We start from the raw sequence: 7,504 nt of genomic DNA on the forward strand, positions 1-7,504 counted from the left end.
GGGAGAATCTCATTCTGATTGGCTGGACCTGGCTCCCCAGTGGGTGGGCCTATGCCCTCCCAGGCCCACCCATGGCTGTGCCCCTGCCCAGTCATGTGAAATCCATACTTTAGGGCCAAATTCATTCATTTCAATTGACTGATTTCCTTATATGAACTATAACTCAGTAAAATCTTTGACATTGTTGCGTTTATATTTTTGTTCAGGATAGTTTGAGAATACAATATAGCTCAGTATTTGCATTATTTATTTTATACTGTCTGTTTTACTCATCTTTATCAAGGGATCCAATAATTCCGGACTCCACTGTATATTCCGTAGTTAAACAAAGTAGATGTTTGGTTTTTGTTCCCGTTCATTTCATCACAGCCACGAGTTCATAAACACAGGAAGGACCTGGTCAGTACTGGAAATATAGGTGGTGTTCCCCTGCATCAACCAATGGTTGCGTGCCACGTCATCGACTGTGCCGTCGGGCACCAGAGTGCTATAACATGCGGTTAGCTGATGCGTAAAATACCTATCAAGGCGTAAGATCTGGCATGTGTCAACAACGTATGAGTAGAGGAACACCCTTGTTTTAAAAGKYTRSWWKAGGTCAAAGGTTAGAGATAAGAAGTCAAGAGTCTTAATGGAAGAAGCTGGTTGGTTAGGGAGAGTGCCGTGTCAGACTCATCTGCACACTATTTTGCAGCCAATGAGATGAGATATTCACCAGGGTTATTTGATGTCGTCACCAGGTGGTTTTTAAACATCTGAGGAGGAATACGCCAAAATAAAGAAACAAAGCATTTCATCCTCTACATGGCTTCATCATTGGCAACCTCAGAATTATAGTCACCATTCTTCTTCTTCTGTTGCTAATATAAAACATTCAGTTGGTGGTATATGACCTGGCAGTAGCTAGAGTTGTACTACAGCTGAATATGAATGACCCTTTTTCATTCTGGCCCCGTCTCAAATAACACTCTCACAGCAGTCAGACTCTCTAGCCTTCTCCCCACAATGTGTGTCTGCCTTGCTGGTGAGATGAGAGCCAAGGGAGGCTCTGCAGTGTGAATCATACGTTCTGAATGGAGAGTCTGTCTGACTGGGAGAGTCACTCCGGGAGCCAGAGGAGACTTCATCAGCGCTAACGGGCAGGACCAAGCAACCAGGTAGTGACAGGGCATCAAGTCTCCACCGGCTCCCGGAGTGACTCTCCCAGTCAGACAGACTCTCCATTCAGAACGTATGATTCACACAGCACTGCAGAGCCTCCCTTGGCTCTCATCTCACCAGGAAGGCAGGCACACATTGTGGGGAGAAGGCTAGAGAGTCTGACTGCTGTGAGAGTGTTATTTGAGACGGGGCCACACATTGTGGGGAGAAGGCTAGAGAGTCTGACTGCTGTGAGGGTGTTATTTGAGACAGGGCCACACATTGTGGGGAGAAGGCTAGAGAGTCTGATTGCTGTGAGGGTGTTATTTGAGACGGGGCCACACATTGTGGGGAGAAGGCTAAGAGAGTCTGACTGCTGTGAGAGTGTTATTTGAGACGGGGCCAGAATGAAAAAGGGTCATTCATATTCAGCTGTAGTACAACTCTAGCCACTGCCAGTTCATATACCACCAACTGAATGTTTTATATTAGCAACAGAAGAAGAATGGTGACTATAATTCTGAGGTTGCCAGTCAGAGGGGCGTGACCTCTGACCTCATCCAAGGGTTTTGAAGCGAGAGGATGTAAGGAATCAAGGAAATACAATTGAGATTCACCCATTGAGGGGCTGAACTGGAGGCAAAACATACATGACTAACTATTACAGGACAGGCTACTGTTTGTTCTATTCTGGTGGGGGACGAAAGAACTGCTATGTCCTTGCTCTGCTTCACTGCTATTTCAGACTGGACATGGGACGGGAGGAAGTGAGTCATTCGGAGGTGACATTGAGGCCAGGGATTCAATCCGATTACGCCAATGCAGCTTTTAAAAAGGAAACTATTGGATTGAATCCCGGCCTGACTTGACTGAGCCCTCATTCTAGAAACAAACAGGTAAGGCTGATTACAGGCATCATAATTATTTTTTATTCCTTCCATCGGCTGTGGATGGGAACCACAACAGTTTACCAGGACATCAACATCACAGCAGAATGTCCAGACCATATATATATATATATATTTAAGCAATAAGGCCAGAGGAGGTGTGGTATATGGCCAATATACCACGACTAAGGGCTGTTCTTACGCACGACGCAACGCCGAGTACCTGGACACAGCCCTTAGCCGTGGTATATTGGCAATATACCACAAACCCCAGAGGTGCCTTATTGCTATTATAAACTGGTTACCAACGTAATTAGAACAGTAAAAACAAATGTTTTGTCATATGTGTTCTAATTCTATTCCCAGACTGTGTTCACTGGAAACTGTGTAACCATGAGCAACATACTTCACAAATCCTTCCAAACATCCTCCCGATAGAAAACAACATTGTTCAAAAAGTTCCTTGGTTCGCAGAACATAACCTTTTGACAGTTACACGATGAGGAAAACCATCCGGCAAAAAAGATTTGCCTCTTGTTCAAAGTACACACATAAGAGAGTTCTAACATTTCACTCACACAAGTTTTCCTGTCGTAAAACTAAACCTTGACTGACAACAATCCATGTTGATATGGTGTGGAGAAAGCTGTCTGCATTCAACAGTCCACAAAATGTCATGAAACCCTCTCCTGTATACTTCATAAAAATCACAAAATGGCATAAACCACAGTAGAATTGGCATAATTTAGTACAGTAGTCATTATTATTCAGTGTTAAAATACACCATAATTCCCATACCATAAGGGCCCATTTCCCAAACACAGATTAAGACTGGTCTTGGACAACAAAAAAAACAAAAAAAAACGGAGAATCTCAATTGAGAATCTTTTTTAGTCCTGGACTACACTTAATCTTCGTCTGGTAAACTGGCCATAAGAGTTTTACACCTCACAGCTAAATGAACATTTACTTCCATACATTCTATGACATGAAGAAATACAATACGAGGAACAGGTCAATTTGGATTAAAAATAGTTTCTTATGCGCTCTGAGATAACGTGCTTGGCACCTGAGATCTGTAAACAATTAAAAGTAATAACCAGCTTCCTAACATGAATTTAAATCATCTTTAAAAAGGCTTAAAAAGAAAAAGACTTGAGTGCAGAGAGAGTTTAGAGACAAACACTCATCCGAACAATAGAAATGAATTTTGGAAATTCAACAGGAACTTAATAAGTACCAGCAATTAGARAGCCCAATCAGTAAAAAAAAGATATATATAATCACATCTTTACTGTGAACAGAGCTTTGGCGGGCCAAATATAAATCACTCGTGGGCCGGTTTTAGCACATGGGCCGCCAGTTTCAGAGCCCTGGCTAAGGGTTTTGGTGTCGCCCTGTGTCCTTACAGGTAGATAACGTGTTCCTTGGTTGGTTTGCTTGCTATGTCTTTGGGGAAGGGTGGAGGGGGAGGTGGAGGGATGTGGCTCTGGTTATTACTCCTCATGCTGCTGCTGGACGACAGGGTCTGGGAGGGCTTAGCGCTGGACAGGGGCTCTGGAGGACTGAAGAAACCATCTGAAGAGGCATAACAGTGTACGGTTAACTTAATTATTGTGTGTGTTCATTTAGTTCCTGAGACGTTAAAACAGTAAAAATCAGACAATATGTATCTGGAACTCCCACGGTTCTCGTCTTAGATGATTGGTAGTATCAGTGAGGGCTCTTACCTGATTGGTATGCATCCGTGAGGGCTTTTACCTGATTGGTAGTATCAGTGAGGGCTCTTACCTGATTGGTAGCATCAGTGAGGGCTCTTACCTGATTGGTAGCATCAGTGAGGGCTCTTACCTGATTGGTAGCATCAGTGAGGGCTCTTACCTGATTGTACCGCTCATGGTCACGCTTGAGGGCTGCTTGACAGAACTAGGATTGGTAGTCATGCTCATCGTGAGCTCTTACCTCTCGGATTAGAGATACAGTAACTGCTCAAGTGGAGGCGCGTCATATACCTGCTGGATTGGTAGTATCAGTGAGGGCTCTTACCTGATTGGTAGTATCAGTGAGGGCTCTTACCTGATTGTAGTGGGTATTCAAGTGGAGGGCTCTTACCTGATTGGGTAGCATCAGTTGAGGGCTCTTAAATGATTGGTAGCATCAGTGAGAGGCTCTTACACTGGGATGTGGTGTCATCAGTGGAGGGCCTCCGACTCTACGTCGTGGCTGGATGGTCGTATCAGGTGAGGGCTCTTACTTGATTGGTAGCATCAGTGAGGGCTCTTACCTGATTGGTAGCATCAGTAACGGGTTTTACCTGATGTAGTTTCTGTGAGGGCTCTTACCTAATTGGTAGTTTCTCTGTGGGCTCACAGTCTTCTTCCCTCTCAGACTCTGGCTCTCATTTCCTGTGACTCTGATCGGCACCACCTGAGACATTTCTATGGACGCTGCGGTAGGAAAGACAACATCAGAACTATGGAGATCAGTGGAGGATGCTGAGGGGGAGGACGGCTCATAATAATGTCTGGAACAGAGCAAATGGAATGGCATCAAATGCATAGAAACCATGTGTTTGATACCATTCCAGTGATTCCACTCCAGCCATTACCACGAGCCCATCCTCCCAATGTAGGTGCCACCAACCTCCGTGGTGGAGATATACGCCACTCCTTTAACAGATCATAGAAAATATCAATATGGGGTAAATGTTATGATTTCCCCTAGCACAGTTGAGGTCAAGAGGAAAGAGTAGGACTTCACAACAAGTGCCTCAGTACATGACTAATAAACGGAAGGTTTGAGATTATAGGAGTGCGCTTGTACAGTTCTTGACCTGCGCCGTGTTCTGTTCTGTTCTGACCTGCGCCTGTGTTCTGACCTGCGCCGTGTTCTGTCTGTTTTTGACCTGCGCCGTGTTCTGTTCTGTTCTGACCTGCGCCGTGTTCTGTTCTGTTCTGACCTGCGCCGTGTTCTGTTCTGTTCTGACCTGCGCCGTGTTCTGACCTGCGCCGTGTTCTGTTCTGCGCCGTGTTTCTGTTCTGTTCTGACCTGCGCCGTGTTCTGTTCTGTTCGACCTGCGCCGTGTGTTCTGTTCTGTTCTGACCTGCGCCGTACTCTGTTCTGTTCTGACCTGCGCCGTACTCTGTTCTGTTCTGACCTGCGCCGTCCACTCTGTTCATGTTCTGACCTGCGCCGTGTTCTGACCTGCGCCCGTGTTCTGACCTCGGCCGTGTTTCTGGACCTGCGTTCTACTGAGCCGTGTTCTGACCTGCGTTCTACTGAGCCGTGTTCTGACCTGCGTTCTTACTGACCGTGTTTCTGACCTGTCGTTCTACTGAGCCTGTTCTGACCTGGCGCCGTGTTCTGACCTGCGTTCTACTGAGCCGTGTTCTGACCTGCGTTCTACTGAGCCGTGTTCTGACCTGCGTTCTACTGAGCCGTGTTCTGACCTGCGCCCGTGTTCTGACCTGCGTTCTACTGAGCCGTGTTCTGACCTGCGTTCTACTGAGCCGTTTCTGACCTGCGTTCTACTGAGCCGCTGTTCTGACCTGCGCCGTGTTCTGACTTGCGTTCTACTGAGCCGTGTTCTGACCTGCGCCGGTGCTTCTGACCTGCCGCGTCTTCTGACCTGCGTTCTACTGCGCCGTGTTCTGACCTGCGTTCTACTGAGCCGTGTTCTGACCTGCGCTGTGATTTCGCTTGTGGTGGGACCTCTTCTTACTGCTCTTCTCCTTGACCTTGTTGCCAAAGACAGCCAGCTTGGTGGGTATCTGCTGTTGCACGGCCACTGGTTTGTGAACCACCTGGTTGGTTTTGCTGATCAGGTGGATGGGGAACTCCGGTTTAAGGGGCCCGGGGCTGATGCTCTCCCTGCGAGGGGGCACCTAAGATACGATAACGTAAAGTTATGAATATAACTGAATGAAACTACTGGAAAATGAGTTACAACACACAGCTATGGAGATCTAACTGGCAAGAGTGTTGTACCGAGTGCACCGAATGGGAACATTACTGTCCATTTACATGGAAATTCAGCATGAAAAATACACAATATCAATACACTATTGAACAACACGTACAATAGAAAAACACTGGGAAGTGAGCACACATTCACGTAGTTGGTTAGGGTTGAAAAATACTGGTAACTTGACAAAGTACTATTTCCTGATTCCAGGAATCCTCTAACTGGGATTTCTAGAAAACCATGGTAGGTACAGTGCATTTGGAAAGTATTCAGACCCCTCAACTTTTTCCACATTTTTTTTACGTTACAGCCTTATTCTAAAATGGATTCAATCAATTTTTCCTCTCATCAATCTACACACAATACCCCATAATGACAAAGCAAAAACAGGTTTTTAGAAATTTGTGCAAATTTATAACAAATAAAAAACTGAAATACCCTATTTACATAAGTACCTTTGCTACCTTTGCTATGATACTCGAAATTGAGCTCAGGTGCATCTTGTTCCATTGATCATCCTTGAGATGTTTCTACAACTTGATTGGAGTCCACCTGTGGTAAATTCAATTGATTGGGCATGATTTAGAAAGGCACACACCTGTCTATATAAGGTCCCACAGTTGACGGTGCATGTCTGAGCAAAAACCAAGCCATGAGGTTGAGGGAATTGTTGAAGGTCCCCAAGAACACAGTGGCCTCCATCATTAAATGGAAGAAGTTTGGAACCACCAAGACTCTTCCTAGAGCTGGSCGCCCGGCCAAACGAAGCAATCAGGGGAGAAAGGCCCTGGTCCCGATGGTCACTCTGACAGAGCTCCAGAGTTCCTCTGCGGAGATGGGAGAACCTTCCAGAAGGAAAACCTGTGTTTGTGCAGCACTCCACCAATTAGGCCTTTATGGTAGAGTGGCCAGACGGAAGCCACTCCTCAGTAAAAGGCACATGACAGCCCACAGCCCACCTAAAGGACTCTCATACAATGGGAAACAAGATTCTCTGGTCTGATGAAACCAAGATTGAACTTTAGGAGGAAACCTGGCACCAACCCTACGGTGAAGCATGGTGGTGACCGCATCATGCTGTGGGGATGTTTTTCAGCAGCARGGACTGGGAGACTTGTCAGGATCAAGGGAAAGCTGAACAGAGCAATGTACAGAGATCCTTGATGAAAACCTGCTCCAGAGCATTCAGGACCTCTGACTGGGACGAAGTTTCACCTTTTAACAGGACAACGACCYTAAGTACACAGCCAAGACAACGCAAGAGTGGGTTCGGGACAAGTCTGAATGTCCTTGAGTGGCCCAGCAAGAGCCCGGACTTGAACCCGATCAAACATCTCTGGAGAGACCTGAAAATATCTGTGTAGCGACGCTCGCCATCCAACCTGACAGAGCTTGAGAGAATCTGCAGAGAAGAAGGGGGGAAACTCCGCAAATACAGGTGTGCCAATAAAGTACTGAGTATAGGGTCTCAACACTTATGTAAATGTGATATTTCAGTTGAATTTTTTATAAA

The 7,504-nt window shown here is 45.9% G+C and overlaps 1 long non-coding RNA gene across 1 annotated transcript; it reads right to left on the reverse strand.

Moving 5' to 3' along the window:
* Positions 1-3,791: 3,791 nt before the first annotated feature.
* On the reverse strand, positions 3,792-4,108 carry LOC139023422 (uncharacterized). The gene is made up of 2 exons (XR_011474553.1): positions 4,074-4,108; positions 3,792-3,908 (listed from the first exon to the last, which is right to left on the reverse strand). It is a non-coding gene; the product is annotated as an uncharacterized lncRNA (long non-coding RNA).
* Positions 4,109-7,504: the final 3,396 nt, after the last annotated feature.

The sequence above is a fragment of the Salvelinus sp. IW2-2015 genome, linkage group LG32, assembly GCF_002910315.2.
Source record: "Salvelinus sp. IW2-2015 linkage group LG32, ASM291031v2, whole genome shotgun sequence".
Taxonomy (NCBI): domain Eukaryota; kingdom Metazoa; phylum Chordata; class Actinopteri; order Salmoniformes; family Salmonidae; genus Salvelinus; species Salvelinus sp. IW2-2015.